This window comes from Magnolia sinica, chromosome 18, assembly GCF_029962835.1.
Source record: "Magnolia sinica isolate HGM2019 chromosome 18, MsV1, whole genome shotgun sequence".
Lineage (NCBI taxonomy): Eukaryota > Viridiplantae > Streptophyta > Magnoliopsida > Magnoliales > Magnoliaceae > Magnolia > Magnolia sinica.
In genome coordinates, this window is record NC_080590.1 from 10,499,188 (window position 1) to 10,526,736 (window position 27,549).

At 38.5% G+C, this 27,549-nt stretch overlaps 1 pseudogene; it reads right to left on the reverse strand.

Moving 5' to 3' along the window:
- Positions 1-5,929: 5,929 nt before the first annotated feature.
- Positions 5,930-26,097, reverse strand: LOC131233179 (8-amino-7-oxononanoate synthase-like; annotated as a pseudogene).
- Positions 26,098-27,549: the final 1,452 nt, after the last annotated feature.

Genomic DNA, 27,549 nt, shown 5'->3' on the forward strand with positions numbered 1-27,549 from the left:
AAGCTTATCAATGCAACTCTTTTGAACATTCCTTATACTTTGTTCCCCGCAAAGTGTAGTTCAGCTTTGTGTGTTCTCCAGCATATCAGTTACAAAAGGATAAGCTGAGAGTAGCATATCAGTTACTTAGAGGAGAACATTGCCCACTTCTAAAGTGTAACTGTTAGATCATTGAAAAGTGGGTGTGATTCTCATGTTTTTCTCCACCCACATAATTGACAACAAAAATGCAAGCCATTTGATCAATGACCACTGATCAAATGGCTGGATTCATCCAATCAAAGTACTTCCCAAGAGTTATTATCAATCAAACGTGGGGCCTAAATGATTGATGATCAAGGTTAATGATTCAAACTTTTTTTTTCTATCTTCAAACCCTGCAAAAAAATAAATAAATAAGGAGGTTCTTAAATGAATCAACACACAGCCATGTTGTAATTTTTTATTTTTTTTTTAAAAAATGATATCTACTACCCTTAAAAATGCCCTTATTTCAACATGTTACCAAGCATGCTTATTTTAAATAAGAGCTGTTTTCAGATTTGAAGAAGTAATTTTACCAAATGAGCTTATTTAAAACAACTGTTAGAACAAAAAGAGTTTATTAGAGTAGCTCTTATTTTATAAGTTCTTATTCCATTAGAGTAGAGATGCCAAATGAGATAATGCAATGTTTAAACCATTGGAAAAAAAATCTGATTATATTATACAGTAGACACAATTAACTGCTTTCTCTAAGTATACAAACATTTCCTCCATCTTTCACATCTCTACTGTGTATAAGGAGGACATGTTGCACTGCTAGATCCATCTTCAATCCAAATCCACCTGTCCGAGTTTCACCGCTAACTGCAGCTAGATCCAGGGCATGTTGCAATGATCCAAATTGCCTATATGGACCATGCGGAGTGGGTGGTACCCAAAATCTTCCAAAACTAAAGACAAAACCTGTCGGGGAACAGTTGAAATAGTAATTCCCACCACCAAAATCGTCCAAAATACATGCAGGTTCCACCCTGATATTTATATGCCATCCAATCTACTTATATGATTTGCCACACTAGGATGAATGGATTCCCCAAAAATCAGGATATTCCGAGACTCAACTTGGCCATATATAGTAAGTTTGGCATGATTTGACACTATTCCTTGTGGCATGGCCTTGATTTTTAGGATCCATCGTGAAAATTAGAAAGAGAACAGCAACAGAATGTTAAAAAAAAAATAAAAATCTGTAAAATCAGAAAATCCCAATTTGCAAAATCAAAAAATCCCAATTTGTAAAATCAGAAAATCCCCAATTTGCAAAATCAGAAAATCCCCAATTTTAAAAGTCCGAAAATCCCCAAAATCCTAAAATCCCTAAATCCCCAATTTGGGGTCCACATTCAAATCTGTAAACTCTAAAATCTCCAGATCCTGAAATAAGGGTCCACATTCAAATCGGGAATCTACAAACTACTAACTCCCAAATTCCTAAATCGGCATTAATATTGAGAGAGATTGAGAGAGAGAGAGAGAGAGATTGAGAGAGAGAGAGAGAAATACTTTCACCTGTGTGAATCTGATTTAACCCGAGCTTCAAATCCACCTTTTCCATCAGGCGAGTCACCAGATTTTCACCATGAAGAGAGAGAGGAGAGAGAGAGAGAGATCGACAGGAAGAGAGAGAGGAAGGAGAGATCTGTAGGAAGGGAGAGAGGAGAGCATATGAGAGGGGTTGAAACAGAGACTGGTTAGGGCCTCCTCAAAAGCTCAAACGAGAGAGGGGGCCAGCGCCCTAATCCGCTCGTGAGGGACGCGGATTAGATACTGATAGGTTGAGTAGCGAGACTCGCTACTGAAGTGGCGTGACTAAGTTCCGTGGACCCAACTATGATGTATGTGTTGTATCCACAACGTCCATTCATTTCGATATATTATTTTAAGGCATGACCCAGAGAACGAGGTAGATCCATAGCTTTACTGGACCCCACCAAAGAAAACAGCGGGAAGATTGATGCCCACCGTTGAAACCTTCCTAAGGCCCACCATGATGTTTTTTCAAAATCTATCTTGTTCAAAAGTTAACAAAGACATTAAAGAAGGGAAAACACAAATATCAGCTTGATATAAAACTTTTTGGACTTTAGAAGGTTTTAATGGTGGTGTCACTCTCCCCACTGTCTTCTCTGGTGGGGTCCACTGGAGCTTTGGATGTGACTTATTCTTTGGATCTTACCCTAAAATGATCTCTCCAGATGGATGGACGGTGTGGATACAAAACACATAACATGATGGGGCCCACAGAACTTGGTGACGTCACTTCAGTAGCAGCCTCTCTACTCAACTTAGACAGTAGCCCATTCGCGCTCGTGAGAGAGGGGGTTGGTGACGTCAGCAAGTTATGTGGGTCCTATCATGAGGTATGTGTTATATCCAAACCATCAATCCATATGGTGAGCTCGTCATAAGGCTTGAGACAAAAAATAAGACAAATCTAACTATCAAGTGGACCACACTGCAAAAAGCAGTGGGGGATTGAACGTCTATCATTGAAACCCTTTTGGGGGCCATAAAAATTTTGGATCAAGCTGATCTTTATTTTTTTCCCTTCATCAGGGCCTGTATGATCTAATCAACAATTGGATGTCAAATAAACAGTACTGTGGGCCTTAAGAGGATTTTAATGGTGGATATCCAATCAATATTGTTTTCTATGATGTGGTCCACATTAGATTTATATCCCTGTCATTTTTTCGATCAAGCCCTAAAATGATCGGTAAAAATGGATGAACATAATGGATGAAATACATACATCATGGTGGGGCCCACATAGCACTGAATACAACGAGCGGGTGGCAGGGGAGCAGCCAATCCGTTCCCATCAATGCTGGTATTTGTGGTGCGGTCCATTTAATCTTTGGATATGATTCATTTTTTGAATAATTCTCTAAAATGATCTTGAAAAATGGATGAACAGTATGGGTTGATCCCAAATTTTTGATACATCCAAAACTCAAGTGGACCATGCCACTCGAAACAATATGAAATAATGATTTCCACCATTGATACCTTCCTTGGGCCCATAGTAACATTTACTTGCCATCCAACATATTCATAATATCAAATACATATATGAATGAAGAGAAAACACAAACATCAGCTTGATCCAAAACTTCTATGGCCTCTAAGAATTTTTCAATGGTAGAGGTTCAATCAGACTATTTCATGTGGTGTGGTCCACTTGAGCTTTAGATGTGCTTCATTTTTGTTCTTTAGACCTCAAATTATCTGTTAACATAGATAAATAGAGTGGATAAAATAAATAAATAATGGTGGACCCCACAGAGTTTACTCTGGTAAGGGTAATGACGAACTCACCTAAATGTATAGGGGTTTTCTTAAAACATTCTTAATCATATATTGGACTTGCCTTAATGTGATTCATATATCCAACCCACTCATTATGTGTGTCCCACTTGGATGAGGGGTCAGACCAAGTTTTAATCGCATCCAAAACTCGTGTGGGCCCCACCAAGTGCTTTTATATTTTTTAAGATGTCTTGACATGGTTTTAGATGGTATGACCCACCTGAGTTTCATTCAGGGATGATTTTTGAGATATCTCATAACCTAAAGGGGACACATTAAATGCATGGTGTTAATGTTCGACATACATCATGATGGGGCCCACAAAACTTATTAACATCAATTCGTAGGTTCTCGCGAGGTCAACAAGTTGGGTCACAATTTTGACAATAATATTTAGCCCATTTTATATGTATAATCCATTCACCCTATTTTATTGACCAATACCCTCAATTTGACTAGTTACTCGCCCCAATTAGGCTAGCTATATGTGAGAAAGGTATTGGGTATACAAGATTGATCAACAATTTGAGTGAAATTTGATTTAAACATATGAAGTTATTTACGCTTCAATCTGGACTAATTCGATTGTCCAAAAATGGTTAAATGTTCAATTAGTGGATGCGCCTAATAATTTATTAAAAAATATTTTTTTCACAGATAAATTTCAATTTCCATTTTAAAATAATATATTTTTTTCAAAACGTATATTTTTTTACTCTTAATTTTTCTTGAAAACTTATAACAAAATATCATTTTTATTATAAAATATTTCAAAAAATAAATTAAAATACAAATTTTGAATTTTTTTTTTCAAAATATCTTAAATTTTCACAATTTTTTATTTTTTTTTCCCCAAAAATTCTTAAATGCCAATTTTTTTCCTTCAAAAGCATCATGTTGTTTTCAACTTTTCAATTTTTATTTTTAAATTATATATATTTTTTCAAAATCTTAGTGTTTTTATAAATAACCTTTTCTTTTAATTTCGAATTTTGAACATTTTCAATTATTTTTCAAAATCACAAAATTTTTCAACTTATTTATTTTTCGTTTCAAAATGTTTGTTTTTTGATAAAGTATCGATTTTTTAATATCGTTTTATTTTAAAATTTTCAATTCTTTTTCACTTCTCCATTTTTTTGAAAGCATTTTATTTGAACTTGTCAATTTTTATTGAACTTCACAATTTTATTTTATTTTTCAAATTTCAAACTCTCATTTTCTTTTTAAAAATATTTTCATTTTTCAACATTGTTAAAATTTTCACATTTTTTAAAATATTTTTAATTTTCTTTTTCAGGATATTATTTTTTCTCAAAATCAAATGTTTTTTTTTTTTTTTCAAATTTATCAACTTTATTAAATATTCTTTTTTGTTCCCACAAAATAGATTTTTATTAAATCACGATTTTTATTTTTTCAAAATCTAATTTTTTTTCTCAAACATTGTTAAAAATTTTAAACTTCTCAGTATTCTTTTTCATGTGATATTACAAATCATTTAAATATCAGTTTTAAATTTAAAAACAAAAATTCCACTCATTTAATATAAAAACAAAATAAATTTTCTTTTTACATTTAATCAATTGTTAAAAAATAATCTTAGATACAAATATATACAATTAAACTACTGAAATTCTATTAAAAAACAATTATTAGACTACAAAAAAACTTAATTTTCCACCATATTCTTAAAAAAATGAAAAAAAAAAAAAAAAAAAAAAGAGTCAAGGCAAATCCTTTTACGACGGACCATGATCCGTCGCAAAAGCAACTGAAAAGGCGCCATCTGGTATTTTGGGCGGGAATTTGCAACCGTATGTTTTCCGTCGCCCAATCAAAATTTGCGACGGATTTCGTCCGTCGCTTATTTACGACGGACAAAAATCTGTCGTAAATCAGATATTAGCGACGGATTTAGGTCCGTCGCTAAATTTCACGACGTTCGGCCTACGGATATTCGAGAAAGACGAGCTTAGCGACGGACTTTTTCCATTAGCGACGGATTAAATCCGTCGTTAAACCAAGAGATTTTTGCGACGGACGAAGTCCGTCGCATAAATACTTTGAAACTGGCTGGGTTCTTGTTTGTCCGTTCATTCTGGTGGGCAGAACTGATTACCTGGTTGGATGGCGCATAAACACAACAGGGTGGACCTTGCATTCCATCCAAGGAGTTTCTGTATTCTGCGTCACACAGGGGTGGCACATCTAATACGCTGGTTGGATGGAGCTCATACATCACTACAGGCCCCACACAGCTCAAACGTAGGGTAATTAACCTACATTGGAAGGGATGTGTTTATAACCATTCTCATAAGGCTGGAATTTTCCTTTCTCTTCTTCACCTCTTTTAATTTCAATCGTCATCATCTAAGCCTTAATTGGGGTCAGCTCTACCTAATTGTATTTCAATCGTCCATTCAATGTCCACCATTCAAGATATCAGATTAGTGTACCTTTTGGTTTAGAACCCATCCGAAGTAGGGCCAACATTTTTAGTTATAATTCCCAACTGCATGCATAAGAATCATACGAAAATTCTCCTCATAGTATATGAGAAAAAGTCACGTGCTGCTGACAATCGCAAAAATATTAGAATTGTATAAACTCTGAAACATACATCTTATATCAAGTTCTTGTATGCCATAATTCTTCGCTTATGCTGCACCAAAACAAGAACAACGACAATGACGACAACAAAGATAAGGGCGAAGATGATAAAATCTCATAGTTTCGAGGCTTTAATGCTACTCTTCTTGCCATTAACATCAGATAATTTGATGCAGTGAGATAGAGCAGATGTGAGTTTTTTCAAGTCATCCAAGGTATGAGCAGCACTTGAAGTTATCCTCAACCTGACGAAAAAAAAAAAAAGAATAAATCAGTAACCTTAACAAGTAAATCTTTGTGTTTGTTATTACTAACTTTTTGCAACTCATCTACTTCATGTGGAATAAATGTAAGTCAATCCAGACTGTCCAAATCGTGGGCCCTGGCATTGCCTAGAAATTACACTGCACATGCTATTCACGGTACGTGTGACAGGAGGCAAGTGAAATCCAGCTTGGACGATCTAAAGCATCTGATTTTGATCCTTAATTTGGACTCTTGGCATTTTGCTTTTGTGCCTTCCATTAGATGTCTATGAATTGGATGGGCTACGGTCGTCCTAATTTGGATTTTAATGGGACCCATCATCTGGAGTTTCGTACTTATAAACCACACAGATAGTATGAGTAGTCACAATTTATTGTTGGGTTTTGAAATCCTTTAATGCTTCGACTGAAGAGTTTAGGTAACGGTATCGACGTCCAATGTATCTCTATATCCACCAGATTCTTGTAGGACTTTGAGAGAGATGTTAATAAAATTAAAGTTTTGTCTTCTTTATCGATCTTCACCTCCACGCTTGTCAGTTTGTAAATTAATTTGTTAAATACGTTGATATGATCAGAGAGATCTGACCCTTCCACCATCCTCAAAGTGTAGAACTGTCTCTTCAGATATAGATGATTGGAGAGCGATTTTGTCATGTAGATGCTCTTCACTTTTGTTTACCTTCATAGATTCCAGACATTTCACTTTTCTAAGGAATGCATGTTGTAGTCCTTGCTGAACTAAGAGGATTTCATCTTCAACATCCATAGTTTGAAGTTATTTTTACTCATGAACTTCTTTGTCTTGAACTTCACATTTGATCTCCTCGATGTCATATTTCTAGATTCAATATGATAACCTACCGTACGCTCTGATACCACTTGTTAGACGTTAAAATCCCTTAATGAGCACAGAAGCAATCTCAAACAAAATCAAACACAAAGAACAAAAAAATTTTACGTGAAAAACCCTTGTTGGAAAAACTCACAATATAAAGGGATGATCAATCTATCATAATTAAAAAAAAAAAAAAATTACAAGAGGTGGAACAACTTACAGTACAAAACCTTAGCTTTTTTTCTTATAAAACCCTAGAAATCGTGTAGGCTCTCCTTGTTCTACCCTAATCAAGCTTAGAAACGTACTTATATACACCCCCATACAAGATTAGAAATAATACCCGCACTTTTTAAAAACATTCTACCTTTTGTCGATCGTAACTTCAGTCAAACGAGATATTAATAAACTCTGTCAGTCAACTGAAACAAACCTCAATCGACCAAGAACATCACAACATACATCGGTCGACCCAACTGAACCTTCGGTCGACCTAACTGCACTGCACCAGGTTAATAGCACTCAATCAACATTTATTAAGGCCCTCTTAGGACATATATCCAAACAGAATAACTACAGTGAATCTATTGAATTGAATTTCAATTAGTTAAGGGCATGGATTGGGTACTAACTATGTTGTCTCTAGCTAGGAACGAATGAGGGCTTTGAGGGGCCACTGTGATGTATTGTTTTCATCCACACCATCCATCCATTTTCCATATAATTTTATGGTACATGCCCAAAAATGAGGCAATTCTAACGCTCAAGTGGACCACATAATGGAGATTAAACCCCTACTGTATAGAGCCATAAATGTTGTGGATCAAGCTGATATTTGTGTTTTCCCTTTATCCCAATCCATGTGACCTTATGAATAGTTTGGATGAAAATTAACCATAACAGTGGGCCCTACGAAGGTTTCAACGGTGGGTGTCATTAGCACTGCTGCTTCCTATTGTGTGGCCCATTTGAGCCTTGAATTTGCCTCATTTTTGGGCTTGTACCCTAAAATGATATGGCAAAATGGATGGACGGTGTGAATAACACCTATACATCACAATGGCCTCTCAAAGTCCATGTTAAAAGTTTTTTTTTCCTCCGATTATCTCTCTCTTTTTAGTGTACCATGTCAAAGGAGGCTCTCTCCGTGTTCATGTCGAGGGAGTCTCTCTCTCTCTCTCTCTCTCTCTCTCTCTCTCTCTCTCTCTCTCATAGTCTATATCAAAGGACACCCCACATGATGGACTGTCCAAATCGAAGGTGGGGCTCACACAATGGATAATCCACATTAAAATTGGCCCCATATGATGGATGATCCCATATTAAGGTGGACCCATGTAATTGATGGTCCATATCAAAGGTCAGTCCATAATGATAAATAATCGACATTCAAAGTGAGCTAATATGATGAATGACCCACTTCAAAGGTGGGGGATGGTCCACATCAAAGGTGGGCTCCACATTGTGGGTAGTAGACATTAATGAAGTTGGCCCCATATGATGATGGCGCATATCAAGGTGGCCCCACATGATGGATGATCCACATATCAAAGATTGGCCCCTAATAATGAATGACCCACATCCAAGGTGAGCCTCGCGGGATGGGTAACCCACATTGAAGGTGGGCCCCACATGCTGGACAATCCACATCAAAGGTGGGTTCCACATGATAGGTAATTAATAATAGTGGGCCCCGCATGATGGGCAACCAGCATTGAAGGTAGTCCCCATATGATCGACAGTCGACATTAAAGGTTAGCCTAATGATGAGTGGCCCATATCCAAGGTGGGCCCTGCATGATGGACGACCCACATTGGAGGTGGACCCACATGAAGGATGATCCACATCAAAGGTGAGTTCAACATGATAGGTGGTAGATATTGAAGATGGGGCCTACATGGACTAGAACAATGATGGTGGTCCCCACACGATGGATGACCAACATCAAAGGTAGGCCTTACCTAATGCACAATACACATTAAAGGTCGGCCCATAATTATGATGAATGGCCTACATCCAAGGCGGGCCTTGCATGATAGACGACCAACATGTTGAGGGTCAAATATTGCATATTATCCCTCATTTATTTCTTGGTTTTACAAACATAATATAGCTTAATGGTATAATTTACATGTGTTTGTATTGCAAGGTGAATTTAAGAGCTTATATTGAAAAGAATGCTAAAAGCATAGATTTAGTGCTCAAGAATTGCCAAAGCAAAGAAGGGATCTTTGGATACCAAGATTGAAGATTTCAAGACTCCAAGATCTAAGAAAACCAAGAACAAGCGCAGAAATCACAAAGACTGTGCCATCGAGAATCGTTCTATGACATCGAAGATCCATTCGATGACATTAAACACTGGTCGATGACATCGAATTTATGAGGAAAAATTGAGTTGGTTGCTGAACATATTGAGTGCTTTGCTCGATCAATCGAAGACATGTTCGACGACTCGAAGGAGGTGCTCGATGGCATCGAAGACTCCTCGATGGCATCGAATTTATTGAAGAAATTGAAGCAACTTGTTGGACTGTTTTAGACACATTCTCGATGACTCAAAGACCTGTTCGATGAATCGAAGCTTTGTTCAATGACATCGAAGGACAATTCGATAACACAGAGACTTACGCAAAGCGAAAGAGCGAAAAGGCGCGACTTACGGATTCAAACCCCTTCGATGACATCGAAGGGTGTTCGATGACATCGAAAGCATTACGCAGAGTGCATAAATTTGATCCAATTTTGCATATCTGCAGAACTTGGCTTATAAATAGGGGTCTCCTAAGCACTTTTTAGAATATCTAGGGTTTGGAGAAGTAGAGCAAAAGGGCAGATCCGCTTCCCAAGAGTACTTCTTCAATTCTTCTTAGTTTTTAATGCTTTCATCTAAGGTTTTTGATCCAACTATGTTTATGATTGGCTAAATCCCTTAGCTAGAGCTAAGGGGTGAAGCTTGTAGCATGGTTGGGATGGTTTTTCTTGTTTGATTCTTGTTATTATTGAAATCATTTGATTCTAGTTTGATATTTAAGGAATACTTTTAGTTTTTAATGGTTTGTTATGACTTAAATTACAATAGATCTGCAATAGCTTGAAGTATCTTCTTTTTCTATTTGGAGTTTGTGAAAATAGGAAATCTTGTTGTTCTCCATTGTCCCTTGGGCATGGCTGAGTGATGGAATCTCTTCTATTCTTCACAATTCTCCCATGTTGGTTGTTGGATTGAGAAATCCTGTTGTCTACCATAATCTCCTAGGCATGGTTAGGTGATGGAATCACTTCCAATCTTCACGACTTTCATTCGTTGAGAAATAAGTCAATGGAAGTTCATATATGAGTTTATTGAATATCTTCCAATTGGATAGGATAAGACTCCAATTCCAATTGAGTGTCTTAAATCAAATAAGGAAACATCCTAATAGCTGCAAGTGAATTCCTAGAAACCCTAGTTCCTACCTTTAAATTACTTGAGTTTCTAAATAAACACTTCATAATTAATCCCTCCGCTTTCCTGATTTAGGTTTACATCCTCTTCTAGTTCTACTTCCAAGTGCTCTTAGAAAATACACGAGATTAGTCCCTGTAGATTCGACCTCAATTCACCGAGATTATTACTACATCGCGACCCTATACTTGGGGTTGTGAACACCACATCAAAGGTAGGGCCCACACAATGAACGATTCACATCAAAGATTGGCCTCATATGATGAACGGTGGATGTGAGGGGGAGCAAATAGACTTGAGGATGATTACTTATGATGTTGGAAACCAAACATGCTTTTCTACTTTTGGATGATAAGTACATTGTTTACCGAATATACTTATCTGCTGATTAAGTAGAAACCAAGATAAGCTACTTATGGCATAAGTAGCTTATCTAAAGTAGCTTACCATCCAAACGGCCCCTAAAAGACTATTTAGATATCTATTCAACTATTTGGCAAAAGATAACGACAACATAGATTAATAGATTAATTAGGATACAAACAATATAAAAGATAATTCAGATATCCTTACTCAACTATTCGCATCTGGATTTTATGTGGCAATGTGGTTAGGCCACATCCTTTTTGTTTGCCATAAATAGAAAAAAACTCTTTGTTGCAATTTGATTGGGCCACATCATCAAAGATTGCATTTAATGTAGCGGTGAAAAAAAAGAAGATAAAGAGTAAAAAAGATTTAACTACCTACATGAATTGGGAGGCACTACTGGAGGTCTTATTGCAATCACATGAAAACCCGATTTCAACAAATACCTGGTTGAAGCTGACAAGGTGAGTTAGTAGCCGTAGTTAGCATGTACATTCCATAACAGATATTAATATAGGTGAGTATTGGAGGAGGAAAATAAAGAAAACCTGCTGGTAAGAAGTGCCGGTTCTTCATCACCAATGATAAGAGAAATGATGGGACTAGTAACGTGAATTTGGGTCAAAACAGAGAAATTAATCATGCACCCGATTCCAAATTGCCTGTCTAGGCCACTCTTCCTTTTTTGCCACCATAAGTGCCGCTATAAAGTCATGTACCCATGATGTTATTATCTTGTATAATGACATATAAATGCAAAGGGAGTATCATTACACATCCTACCGTGTGCAGCTGCGGCAATAGGTACTGGAAGAGATAGTTGTATATATGAAAGATCGACCCGTTGTTTGTAAGAGCAGTTTCCACTTTTTGCTGTTCAAATGGAATTTCAAAACATAGATGTAACAACTTGCATTGATAGAGTCCATGTATGAATCTAGTTGGAAATTCACATGACATGAAATTTCAAGCCTCATACATCCAGACATTCAAAAATAGCATCTGATGGGTTTCCAAAGTAAAATCCTTTAGGATGCATTACTAGCTAAGCTGCTTTCTTTTCAGATATTACAATTCCTATGTAATGTGTGTTTGGATGCACATTAAAATTATTAATTGCAATTTGAGCCTGCTTCCTCCTTATGAATACGAAAAAGCATCAAAAAAAACATGACATATATATATATATATATATATATATATATATCAAAAACTCCATCTGGTATTCATATATAGTTTCTGTGGAAACACAGATCGGATTACCTGCATGCAATGAAACCACCAAGGCAACCTACAGCTTTGCTCAAAGTTCCGATGCATATATCTACATCATTTTCGCAATCATACTCCTCTGCCACTCCACCACCATTCTTGCCACAAACAAGTGTCCCATGGGCCTGAAGAAACTCCGGGTAAATGCCAGTGCATCAGATCAATCACTGCTTTGTATGGTACAATCAAGTAGCTCTAATTGGACTTGGAAGCCAGACTTACATCATCAATGACCAATAAAAATCCATGCTTCTTTCAAAGCTCCACAAGTTCAATCACAGGTGCAAAATCTCCATCCATAAACAAGCTACATAATAAGAAAAAACCACAATAGCTTATGTAACAAAAATACAATATACCCTTTCAAAGATGTATTTTATGAGATAGGAACTTCCATAGAAATTGAGGAAAACGATTTGACATGGTATCTTGTCATAAAATGGCATATTAGAAAGAAATTATATGACCCTCTTACCCAAGGATACAAATGCAACCCATGTTTTGGTCATCACCATATATAGATCTGATGGCCTAGTGGATGGACCATGGCTCAATATCCCCCTGATGATACAATCCTGACTCTTCCTGGTCACCCGCAAAGAGTTCAGAAAACAAGTGTAGTAACAGACCACATTCAATTGAGAAAATGCCAATGATTAAAAAGCCAGGATCTTCCAACCTGTGAGATGTCTGGTGCATGGTCCATCCATGTTGGGACCTATATATGATCAGGTTACACTTTGGATCACCAAACCATGAGACCCACTTGTATAAAACAGAAACATGAAGGTATACGCATATCCTTTATGTATATTCAATTCCTCTAGGGCACACCTCTACACTATTTGAATATGTCTAATATGCAATAGAAATATAGCTGAAAAGTAGTAAAAAGATGATGGCCATTAGCTGCATGAGACTTACCCATCAGTCACGACCACTTTTTTCTTCACTGGGCAAGTTGTTCTGTTGAGTCCCAAATATAGAGTGCCATAAGATCTTGAGAAACTTGATAGAAAAATCAAAGGACCAAACTAACTTATCACAAGCCAACCTACAATAGAGCATTAAGATGGACGATGTCACAGTGCCTATACACAAAGACCTCTGCTTCTTGATGCCGCTCAGCAAGACGAATACCATCAATGATTGATGCATGGTTCAGAGCATCTGAAAATATGGCTACCTTTTCATCGTTCAAAGGTTTTTTGCCAACAGCTAAAAGAGAGCTAACACTTCCTAGCGTTGCCATTAAAGCCATATTGGCAGCGAACCCAGTAGGGCATAGAAGACAATCCTGGATAATAAAATAAAACACATGCACAAACATCATACTTTTAATTAAATCGTATTGGAATGCAATAATAGCTAAAATGGTGATTGGGCTTTTTTTGTATACTGTTGAATGAGCTAAGAAGCAAACATGGCAATTCATGCCATTCAGAGAGCTGTTTGTAATAATCGGCTACCTCTTTCTTCTTCAAATCTGCCAAGGATGACTCTAGCAGCCTGTGATAATTAGTGTAACTACATATTAACGCAGACCCTCTAGGGCCCATTCCATGCTCTTGGGCTGCCTGAATTTGAGAACAGTGGGAACATTTCAATCGAAAGTATACTTATCCAAATGAACTGAAGAGCTTATAGAGAATGAGTGGTTATGAATACCTTAGCGGCGGCCTTCCGTACTGACGGATGAGAACTCAAACCTAGGTAATCATTTCCCGAGAAGAGAAGTAGCTTTTTTGACTGGTCAGGGCAGGGTACTGGTGTTTTGTCTCCATCTCTACCGCTGGTCTCCTTTCCTGTAAAATAAAAAACCATCGTAACTTGAAATGCTTCAAAGTAACCTGGTCTGTTCAACTTTTCATCAGTATCTATAACTGTAATGACCCAGGAATTCGGTACATATACATACACATGTATACATATACACTTACATTCATTCAAGTATATAAGCATAGTTTCAATTCATTCATCCATGCACTCATGCATACACGCATCCATAAATTTATACAAGTTGTAAACATTGATATGAGTGATCGATTTGTTTAGTGTGAACCATTAATAATATAATTTCGTATGTGTATTTGTATGTATGTATGTGTGTGAATGTATGTATATACATATGTATTTATATATAGGTATACATTCACTCTCACCACTCGTACCCACAAGTCCACCTATTCATTCGTAAGTTAGCTCAAATTCAACCGTTGAGCACACACCAAACCTATCTGATTATGACCTATGATCTTTACCGTAGACTTGCATCACTAATGACCATTAATCCTATATTTTCGGTCCCGCACCTTAAGTCATGTGATAACGTAACTAAACTGTTTAAAACAATCCAATAAAAAAAACAGACCAATCCCGTAGTTCTCATCCAAAACGACGTGTACAAATCCTCCAACTTTATCATTAATTTTAGGCCACTCATTTGTCAATCTACATATCTGCTCTTGTATTTGCCTATTTATCAAACTAAACGTAGAGATACCTAATTAGCCGTAGATCTAGTGATCTAACCGTCCAAGTCACTATCGAACAATTCCATTGTAGTGAACTTGCCCTAAGACTATCTAAACCACACTTACACTCATCCATCCATGATTCTAAACCGTCTATCCTATTTCTTACACTTACGTGATCATTTTCCACCATTGCATACTAAATCTAATGGCTACAGATAGGCGTACCGATCATCTAAGAATTTATATGGTGTACACATCCCTACCTTTAGAAATTTTTTAAAATCTACTTGTTTGTGCCCGATTGCGATGAAAATTTAATCAAAGTTTACTCAACCCAATTAAACTACACATTTCATTCTCCCCATTTAAGTCACAATATCTAACCATCCATTAGAATTTTCATTATATCCGCTAGATGGCCCACCCCCAAACATCAATATTTCTTATTTGTTTGCCGAAAATTTAGAAGTTCATTACTTAAATTACAATTAAAAATAAGAGAAAAATATTATTTAAATGAGTGTTTGTAATTCAAGGGATTTTTTCATAAATTTTTGAAAAAGGATTTAAATATGATTTGTATCGTCTTAATTAGGTCGAGGACCGTCACACATTACAATTTCATGTTTTACCTATTTAATTGCCTGAAAACCTATCCTACGATGTGCTACACTTGAAATACTACACAATAACTCAAAATTCAAATCTTTCAAGGGATTTTGTGTAAATTTTTTAAAAGCCCATATCTAATGTTTTTACTTTTAAATGTTTGAATTATTCCTAAAAATTCAAAGTTATTGCATTGTATACTCGATTTTGTTCTTTGGAAAATTTATTTGTGATATTTTTTAAAATTATATTGAGTGTGTTAAATATGTTGCATAATTGAAATACTTGTGATTTACGAATAATATAATTGAATGTTGGGTATTTCGAAAAAGTTAGAAAGTTAATGATTGCAAAAGGTTCCTGCTATCAGGTTCGGTAAAAGATGTTTGTTTTGCCCGACCATGCTAAATGGTTCCTCACCAATGGACCATTTGGATGCGTTGAGTATCCTATGAAGGTTTCCATTGTCAGGCCAAGAGCATTGTTTGGATGAATGAGTGTGTATGCAAAAGGTTCCCATTATCAGTTTAGATGTCGTATGGGAAAGTATTTGCCAATTAAAGTAAATTAACCACTGAGCCTTTACTCTTACCTCGGTGGTAAACTCAAAAGAGTTTCAACACCGTGTCACTCTGAGTACCCATAGGTGGTGAAATCCCACTATGGCATAAGTGTGTGGGGGGGGGGGCGGTATGTACGTGTGTGAAAAAAATTTGACCCCAATGACTTTGATGATTAATTGTAGTAAGTTGACGCTGGTACCATAATGAAAATGATGACTCATGCATATTCACTTATTTCACTGCAATCATGATTTTATGGGAAAGCACGCATAATTCTAATCATATGATTTATAAAGTCTCTTACTCCAGCCTTAAATACTCTTATTTTGAAATATATTTGTTTTACAATAAAAATAAAATAAAATTATTGCATGTACTAAACTGCACGAGATTATCTCATTGGGCTTTGTAAGCTTTATTGTTAATAAAAATTTTCATGATGTAAAATATTTTCAGGATGTAAAATTTACTCAAAGAATGAGGTAGAGTGGAATTCAGAGAGTGTGTGTCTGCACGCATTGATGAGACCTTAAATTATTATGATGATGTTTGAACGTTTAATTTAAATGGATGCATTTTATGAAAGTAGACTGTGGTGTTATGTGATCTTTATGGAATTGTAGGTGTAAATGCTTGAAGTATTAGTCATGACCTGAGATGTGGGATAAGGGTCGGGGTCTGACCAACCTAGATACCAGATTTTGGAGTGTGACAGCAACGTTACATTGAAATAAACTAATGATTAACATAGAGTTCACCATAAAAACTTGATGACTATAGAATCAAAAGTAGCAAAAGCCCATTATATCAAATATAAAATTAGTGTCGTTTAGTCAATTAGAGAGGGGATCATAAACACCGGATTACCAGACTGAAAGATAAGATCAATGAATGCATAAACAACCCTGAGAGGAAAGAAAATTAATTAACTTTAGCAGCCCGTACATTTATTATCTGTGGAAGCAAATGAAGAAAAAAAATCAATATATGGATGAATAAAGTTGTGGCTGCCCATGTGGTCATCATAGCACAAAAAAAATAAAATAAAATAAAAAGGAAAGATGTACATGCAATGAGATAGACCAGATTCTTCACTGATAGTGGAATTGCAATTTGACGCATATGTCACCATGGACATTCTGATGGAGACATCATGCGCACGCCCCCTACCCTACACACATATTCAAGGAGGAGGGCTCAACTATCGATCTGGATCGGCGACGACTTCTTTAGAGGGCCTCATAGTTAGAGGTTGTGCTATGGAGCATTTGAGTGGACCCGATCATCATATGGATTCTACCATCGGATCTCATGATCGTGGCCCACTATCCTAAATGATCTAGAATTTTGAGTTTTAACTATTCTCATTATTAGAAACATCATGAACGGCTTTGATTGGGCAGATTAGTTATTATTTTATTTTATAAATAAGGAATCCTATGTAGGTATTTTGGAAGGAAGTTTATGAATAAAAATTCTACGTTTTTCTTCTTCTCTATCTCTTTACGTTGAAGAATCGAATTGGGTGCAAAACCCTCTCTTCCTTGAAGGACTAAGTACCGTGGTGCGAAGCCATAACCATCCCAAATCATCCCCACTTCTTTACACCCCACATTCATCATCTTATACATCCCTCCCATCTTCAGATTTACCCTTTCTTGTACCTAAGTTCTTTTTTACAACAAATTTTCAGATTCTAACTCATCAGAGGGGCTGAAACTTCGGCGGAACACCACGCACAAACCATAGATCGGATTGACACAAAATTTGATATAGAAGCAGTCACACCCTGGCCGATCCTAGCCTATGAGTCGCTTTCCGACTTTGTGGACCCCACACACGTGCAGACAAGTGGTCACGCACGTGCGCCCAAGGCCAATTACTGTTCACGCACGTGGCTCATCTTAGGTTCCATATTTTCTCTATTTTTCTCCTCTTTAGCCTTAAATCTAGGCCCTTAACCCTAGAGAATCTCAAATCCTAATTCCCAAATTTACAAACTCTAGATTTTTTTTCCCTAATTGAAACATGGTAAATCTCTTAAATTGGGGAACAATTCTTTGTAAGAATGGATGAATCTTACACTCCTTTGGGCTTGTTTGGTTTATAATTTTATTTGATTCAATCCTAAACTTGTGTAAGCTTGGATCCCCATAGATTCCCATTTTTGAATATTTGATTGTATGTAGGATGTGGAATTTTCTGATTGTTTAAAATTGATATGATCTAAAGCTTAAACTCTTGCATGTCATATTTAATTTCATGTCCTGCATCAAATTTGGGCTTACCCAAGGAGAAAAGGACCCTGAGAAAGCCTATCATAAGACCAGCAAAACACCCCATTGCAGGAGCGCAAGGGGCTGAAAAAGTAAAAGAAAAACGCAGAAAGACTCTAAAAAGGACAACGACAATCAACCTATTCGCAAGTTGCCCAGACCTGTTCTATCTAAGAAAAGGAGCCCATGAATCTTGGGAGGAAGGTCTTGCAGGGCGTAGAAATGACGGTCTACTTGACTCGCATTCCGCGAGCGAGCCAGTTCATCAGTAGGGAAGTTTGCCTCTCTGGGTGTATGGGTGACGCACACATCGATGCAAAGAGCAATTGCCCAAATCCTAGTCAACCAGTACCACATGGACCAAGACAATGATGTCTCGTTAGAGAGGGCTGCCACCACTGACTTGGAGTCACTGACCCCCTCCACTTTTGTAAAACTGAGCCTTGCGCATAGGGAAAGCCCATCCAGGATTGCCTTGATTTTAGCCCTTGTGTTCGACCCAAGGCCATAACCATGGGCGAAAGCAAAGAGGCTCTTCCCATATCTATTCCTAGCTATCCCTCCCCCACCTGATGGACCTGGGTTGCCAAGCGCCGAACCGTCGACGTTTAGTTTTGTCCAGCCAACTTGTGGTCTGGCCCATTTGACGAGTTGGGCATTAGCTGGCATGGAGTTGGAGATGTTGATGCCCAGGGCTTTAAGGGTAGCTGAAATGAGAGAGTTGCTAGCTTTTGGCGTGGGTATGAGTGGGCCTATATGGCTGATCCATCTATGGATGTTTCTGATTACCCCAGCGACAGAAGTGTTTGCAAGGTTAGTTTCAAATTTCAAGGGTAATCTTAATTGCCATCTCTTTGCCCTAGATGGGTGATGATAAGCAGAGAAGCCATCCTTCATTTTCGATGAGATTCGTCATATTGGGAAATTGTGGAAACGCTTACAGTTATTATAAATAGAGTCGTTGGGTTCCTCTATATGGAGGAAAAATTCAAACCATGCACAAACAATAGCCGGAGGTGAGTAACTCAACTTCTCATAATTGGGGGTTCCGTTTTCAATTATGTACCCCAGATCTGCTGATCATGATATTTATTCGATTAGTTCAAATCAAATTTCACCCATGGAAAACCGAGTCACATGCAATAGTCCACGGTCATAAGATTTTGTAGCCAATCGCGGTCATTTGGCTGACATTTCATCAAATACATCAGATCGCGTTTGTAATTCTCTCTCAGCAAGATATGAACATGCCCAATTACACATCACCTGACTTTAAAGCGTTCACTTGATCAGAACCACTCATCCAGTGGGCCCACCGTGGATGATCCACAGATCAAAAAGCTTACAGATTGGGACGATAGCATGGGCGTTGCAAACTGCCAGATGAAACAATAACGGCCAATGGTTCAATTCTGCATGGGTGCATTCAAAATGGTTTCATCTGTCAGCTTTTTACGCGGTTGGCAGTGCATGAGTGGCTGGACCACGGGACTCCCATTTCAGGTGATGCTGCACTCTAATAACAGATATTATCTATTTTCATTAGTCAAAGTTAAAATACCATTTTAAAATGCTGCACCTACAATTTTAAAATACGTTAATAAAACTATTTATTTAACTTTGACTAATGAAAATAGATGGAAACGCGAGGTTAAACTGTAAAAGTATATTTTACCCCAAGGCCATTCGATATTGCGATTTTACGTCCATTGTTTAGTGTGGGCGTGATAAAAAGTCGATGAGGCCCACCTTTATGCATGTGATTAATCGATGCCGTCCATTCAAGACCATAAATTCAAAATATGAGGCATATTTGAATTGCAGATAGGGCCCACGAAGGTTGAAACGAGGGTTAATCTTTAGATTATGAAATGAATTTGTTTGTATTGTATATCCATGCGATCCCACCTCTGGATAAGGTCATGGAGGCCTGGATGAAGGAAAACAAATATCAGCTTGATTTAAAATTTTACGGCCCTTAAGAACTGTTTAATTGTCAAACATTATTGTTTTCTTGTTTTGGTCCATCTGTCATTTGGGTCTACTTAATTTTTGGGCCCAAGCCTTAAAATGATTTGGAAATACAGATGGACGGTGTGGATGTATTCAATATGTACATCTAGGTGGGCCCACGATCCAGCAGCATGAAATTGAAGTCGCACCTTACCCACTCGCCTACCTAGTCGCACGCGGATTGCGTGCTGACTAGAGCTGGGCAAAACAGATCCGATCTAGTAGATCCAACCCGATTCAACCTGATCTGAACCAAACCGACGGCCTGGATCGGTCAGGATCGAGTTGGGTAATTCAAATCCAAATGAATTTCGAATTGAGTTCAGGTCGGGGTGGATCCGGACCGATCCGATCCGAATGGATTTGGATCGATTCAATCCAACCCGATCCGGAGTCGGGTAATATGTGTATGTGTGTGTGTTTGTGTGTATATATACATTTTAGTTTTTTACCCTAAAAACTACCCAATTATTTTTACCCTTACCCCTTTCTTTCTTACCCTCTCTCGCCCGAACGAACCTTAGCCTTCTGCCCTGCCCGCTGTTGCTGCCTACCTGACGTTGTTGCTGCCTGCCCGACGTTGCCGCTGCCAGCCCGACGCTGCTGCTTCCTGTTGTTGTCCCTACCTGCCCAACTCGTCTAGTTGCGCCCGATCCCAACTCTAAAACCCTAATCCTATGTTGCATGCCCAACGCTGCCTGCTGTCGTCCCTGCCTATCCGACGACGCTGCCGTCATGCTGCTGCCATCCCTACTGTCGTCCCTGCCTACCCAATCTCAATCTGGTATGGTTATTGTTTTTTTTATTATTATTATTTATGGATGTCTGGTGGTGGTCGACGTTGATGGTGGACGTCGGGTGGTGCGGGCTGTGCGGCCATGCCTGCTAACCCTATTCTGTTGGTCAGGTGTGCCCTGGCCCGCTGGCAGTGGTCGGGTGGACCCTTGAAGCTAGTCGGGTGGACCCTGCAGTGCCCGCTGGTCGGGTGAACTGTCGATTGGGTGCTGGTCAGGTGGACCCTGTGGTCCTGCCGGCTGGTCGGGTGGACCCTGCGGCCCTGCTCGCTGGTCGGGTGGATCCCAAATTGAGCACCCGAATTTTGTTAGTATTTTTTACTATTTTTTTTTGTTTATTTATTTATTTTTATTTTTATTTTTTTAATCTGGACCGATCCAAGCCATACCAAATCTGATCCGACGCGGTTTTCCTGACCGAGTCGGACTCGGATCGGATCAAGCAAAGCACATTTCGGATCGGTCCGAGTCAGGTGACCCGGACTTGGTCCCGGATCGGATCGAGTTCGAGTCAGGCCATTGAGATTTCGGATTGGACCGAGTTGAATCCAATTCAATCTGATTCGGACCGATGCCCAACTCTAGTGCTGACATTGTCACTAAGTCGCTACTAGACGGTTCTCTGTGAGCCACGATTTATGTGTTCCACTCCATCCAACTGTTTTGGATTCTTATTTTAGGGCACAAGCCAAAAAATGAGGAAGATCTAGATCTCAGTTGGACCACGCCATGGAAACAGTGGTAATTGAAGTTTCACCATTGAAAACTTAGTAATGGCCATTGAAAGGTTTATTTGCCATCCAACTTGTTGATTAGGTTGCAAAGACTTGGATGAAGGGAAAATACCATTATCATCCTGATCTAAAAATCATGGGGACGTGAGAAATTTTTTAACCATAGGATTGAAATCACCACTGTTTCGTATGGTGTGGTCCACCTGAGATTTAGATCTACCTGAGATAACGCCGTAAAATGAGCTGGAAAAATGAATGAATGGCATAGATAAAATACATATATCACACCTCGGCACTGGACGAGTCACTACCGAACGCGAGTCCATCTCTCCAGGAGCCGATTAGGTGCGATTAGGTGTGACTGAGCCAATATGGTGCCTCGTCCCTCAGATTAGGCACACCTTTATCTATGTATTGTATATCCACGCTGTCTATCTTTTTTTCCATCCTAGTTTAGAGTATGACTCAAAAATAAATAAGCAGATTTAAATCTCAGGTGACCATACCGTAGTAAAGAATGCTGATTGAACATCCACCGTTAAAAACTCCTGAGGGCCCACTTTAATGTTTACTTGCAATCCAACCTGTTGATAAGGTCACACGGACCTAGATGAAGGGAAAAATCAAAATATCATTTTCATCTCAAATTCTTGGTGCTTATAAGAAATTTTCAATAATCAATCAACATTATTTCATGTGTTATCGTCCATATGAGATTTGCACCTGCTTTAATTTTGAGCCATGTTCTTAACCTAATCTGAAAAAACATATAAACGGCGTAGATATACAATGTTTACATCAAGGTGGTCCCACTGCGAGCGCCGCACCTTGTTGGTGAGCCAGGCCGCATTGGAATCGGATTGCGTACTGTGTTACACAGTACGATGGTACGCTCTTATCGTACTGTGTAAACTCACTTGGGTCCACCGTGAGAATAAGTGAGTTATACACACTGTCCATATGTTTTTTCAGCTCATTTAACGGGTTGAGCCCAAATTTGAAGCATATCCAACTCTCAAGTGGATCATAAGACAACAGGAAACAGTGGGAATAATGATTTCCACTGTTGAAACCTTCCTAGGCCCTACAGTGATATCTATTTGTCATCCAAGCTGTGAATAATATCACAAAGATATAGATGAAGGTAAAAAAACAAATATATGCTTAATAAAAAAATTCTGTGACACTCAAGAATTTTGCAACAGTACAAGTTCAATTCACACTCTTTCATATGGTGTGGTGCATTTGAGTTTTGGATATCCTTCAATTTTGGAGCCTTCTCATAAAATTATCTAATAAAATGGATGGAGGGAGTGGATAAAATACATAGATTATGGTGAACCTCACAGAGTTTACTCAGTACGCCAAGCGTATTGAGTTACTCAATACGCAATCCGCTCCCGGGCGCATCTACATCTCCATTACCTATTCGGACGCGGATTGGATGACAAGGTCAGTAGCAAAATCGGATGCGGATTGCCTGGTGTACCAGGCACCAGCTATATAGCTGCTTTAGGTACGTGTCGTGCGAAGACAAGCACGGACGCTCCTCGAACTCCGAGTTGTATCGATCCGTTCGGAGAAGATCAAAGTTACATGTTCCCACAGTAATGTATTTATTATATCTACACTTTTTATCTATTTTTAGAGATTATTTAAGGTATTATTTAAGAAATAAATCATGTCTAAATATCATCCCGACCGCACCACAAATAATAGCAAAGATGATGATTTTCACCGTAAAAAAATTCATAGGGCCTACCATAATATTTACTTTCCATCCAACCTGTTCATAAGGTGAAAAAGTCATGAATGAAGAGGAAAAATAAATTTCATATAAATCCAGAACTTCGTGACTCCAATAAGTATTTCAATGATAGATGTTCAATTCCCTACAGCTTTTTTCAGTGTGGTCCACTTGATAGTTATACAGGTCTTAGTTTTGTCTCAAGCCTTAAGACGGGCTCGCCAAATGGGTGGACGGTTTGGATATAACACATATCTCATAATTAGACTCACAGAACTTGCTGACGTAAGCTGGTGTCCCTATTCTGCTGAAGCGGATTGGCGGGTGTACCACACACGGGCTATATAACTGCCGTAGGTGTGTGTCTTGCGAAGACAAGCACTAACACCCCTCGGACTCTGATTTGTACGACCGGTTCAAGGAGATCAAAGTTTGATGCGCCTCACATTGTTGTATTTATTATATTCATACTGTTTACCACATCATAAATAGTAGCGCATATGATGATTTTTAGAGTTAAAAAATTTGTATGGCCCGTCATAATGTTTATTTTTCTTCCAATCTATTCATAAGGTCACGAAGACATGAATGAAGAGGAAAAATAAATTTCATATAGATCCAAAACTTCCCTTACACTAAAAAGGGTTTCAATGGTAGACGTTCACTTCCCTCACTGCTTTTTTCGATGTGGTCCACTTGATAATTAGATTTGTCTTATTTTTCATCTCAAGCCTTTAGAAGAGCTCGCCAAATAGATGAATGGTTTGGATGGATTTAGCACATACCTCGTGATCAGACCCAATGCATAACGGGTGTGAGGTACACCAGCCAATCCGCTTCCATTATTCTCTTCTCGCGGTGATGGACGGATTGGCTACTCCCCCAACACATCCGATGGCTGGTGGTCGATGCTATGTGGATCCTATCATGAGGTATGTATTTCATCCATGCTGTCTATCTATTTTTAAATATAATTTTACAGTATAAGACTAAAAATGAAGTATATCTCAATCTCAAGTGGACCACATTACAAGAAACAATGTTGAATAAGCTTTGACTATTAGAAACATTTTGGGGTATAAAAGTTTTGGATCAAGCTGAATTCTGTTTTTTCCCTTCATTTGGGCGTGTATGACCTAATAAAAAAATGAATGTCAAAATAATAGGATGATTTTATTGGTGGATATCCAATTGCTATTTTTTTCATGTGGTGTAGTCCACGAGATTTATATCCCTCTAATTTTTATTATAAAGCTCTAAAATGATCTTAAAAAATGGATAAACCGAATGGATGAAACACATACATTATAATGGGTCCCAGGGAACCGACCAGCAGCCACGGGGCTGGTGTCAGGGGGAGTAGCCAATCCGTTTCCCTTCTCTGTATATCAGCCCGAATTAAATGATGACCGACGTGACGATTTAATGCCGTGGCTTGTACGTCACACTATTACCACAGTACGTGGCCCCATCTGTAATGTTTGATAGGAGTTGCCAATCCGTTTCCCTTGTTTCTATCCGTATATCAGCCCGTATTAAATGATGACTGACGTGACGTTTTCACGCCGTGGCTTATCCGCAACATTAATGCCACAGTACGTTGCCCCATCTGTAATGTTTGTTAGAAATCCAACCCGTCCATAGGTTTTTGAAGCTCATCTTAAGATATGAGGCAAGAAATAAGGTGGATCTAAAACTCAACTGAGCTACACTACTGGAAACAGTACAAAGAGACTTCCTACCGTTTAAAACTTTCCGGGCTTCACTGTAATGTTTATGGGGATCAATTTCAAGGTAATGATGGCGATGTCGGTGGATTGTTTTAAGATCAATTGCTCATATCTTGGGACAAGTTCACCGGGTCTGCTTGGCTCGCCATGCATATTGGGGTCATGGCGATCCCATCCCTCCAAATACCGTGGGATCGGTCCGGCCAAACAGGTTGAAAAAGCCGTTCATAATACGTCCCAACCGTTCATAAGGTCTGGGAAACCGATTGAAAAAAACTATTAACCTGATCCAAAGCTTATGTTACCTCCACAAATATTTCAACGGTGACCGTACAATATCCACTGTTTTTATTTTGTGGTCCACTTGAAATTTGGATCTGCCTCATATTTTTGCCCATGCAGTAATATTTTTTCAAAACACGTGGACGGAGTAGATTTCTCAAAAACCACCATGTGGGCCTCACCTAGCTAGATCATTGGTTTAAATGAAGACATTTTAGCCTTTTATCAATTACGGTTTTAAAACCGTACACAATCTAAACCGCCATCCGACGCAAGCGGTTAAATAAAACGGCTCAGTCGGCGGATTAGTTCATATATTTTAAAAGCAGCCATCTTTACATTTTTTTTTAAAAAAAGCATGGAAATCGAACAAATTGCCTTACCAAGACTTGGAATATTATGTGACATTTCTCGAAAGTGGATTCCGCAATCTCGATCTCCACCGATGAACGGTCCCACGCTCTCAAGCCATCGAACGTCTCGAAATTGTCAGGGCCCACCACCGTCGACGGTGCTGGATTCTTTTGAAGATAGGGAAATGGGTCTGATAGAACGCACGACTTCCAATCTCGCCACAGCTTGCTCGATCCAGTAATCCCAAGAGCACTCCATTTACAGACACAGAGAGAGAGATATATATATATATAGCGAGAGAGAGGATATTGTCTTCTCTGATTCAGAGAGCGGGTGGATGGATACTGGTTCACTTTTTATGTAGAGAGGAGAGTATGAAACGCGCGCTGCATAGACGTCCTATGCAGTTCCCTCCTCCAGGTACACGTGGCAATCAATTAGTGATCAGGACTCTTCATCTGGTGGGGTACCATGTAGAAGGCCTATAAAAGAAATTCATTGAACAGATATGAGCATAAATTATTTTTAATCGTTCATTTTTGCAGTTCACGTATCGGATGGTGACGATGTTAAGATCACTTTTATTTTTTCGGATATAAACGTGATAGTGCACCTGATAAACAGTTTCGATCTCCACAAGTTTGTGACGTGTACCGTGGGAAGTGTAATGGATAGAAGTTCTATGCAGCGCGTGCTGTATGCTAGCACTCACTCTTGTTTCACTGAGAAACGCGTGATGGGCTACTCGCAAGATAACCATATTCTCTCCTCACACGTTTTAATGAGGCATGCGGGAGATCTGATCCGTTATCATATCGTTAAAAAAAATTAATTGTCTTATCAAAAAAATATGATCCATTATTTCACGGGGTGGACGAAATGCGAGTTTAAAATGTGGACAGACAATTAAAAGAATTAATGTGTGAATATAAAGATTACGAGCATGAATATTGTCTAATTTTTCACTAGTCCGAATATAAAAAGAGGAATGCAATCTGATGAACCGTTTAGATTTCCATTAAACATGAACAGTTGGCACCTATGGCGAGAGTAGCCACTGAAATAGCTACACGCACGATTAGCCATGGCTTTATTTCAGACGACGGTTGTCATTCCGTTCTCACCGGACGCGGATTAGATACTACCGACCGGCTAGAAATGCAGCACTGCATTGGTGGAGAGCGGTTACATCATAAGACAGGAGGACGCATCAGTAAACGGAGGCCTTAGCCCCCATTTGTACTCAGGCCCTATTTCCCAGGACGGATTTTCCGCGGGAGGTTCCTACGCAAGGATGCTGGGTGGGGCTCACAACCATTTTTTTTAAGAAATCTATTCCGTTCACCAGTTTTGAGATCTCATTTCAAGACAAAAGACCAACAATGAGATAGACCCAAAACTCAAGTCGGCCACACGAGAGGACAAATTGGGAAAAGACATCTACTGTTGAAACTTTCCTGGGCTCCACCTTGATGTTTATATGTCATCCAAACCGTTTATAAGGTCATTCACACTGGAATGAAATGAAAGTACAAAAAATTTAGCCTAAAACAAATATTTTATGGCCATAAGAATATTTCAACGGTTCTCGTTGAATCCCCACTGTTTTCTCTCGTATGGACCACTTGAGTATCCACCTCATTTTTTATATAATGTCGTAAAATGATATCTTAAAACAGATGAATGGCAGTGGCCCCACCCATCATCCTTGGGCATAAACTTTATGCGAAAGGCTTTTGCAGTAAATCCGTGTTCCCTTTTACCCATTCAACTAAGAAACAGATTAGCTACTCCCTCTGCCACCGGTAA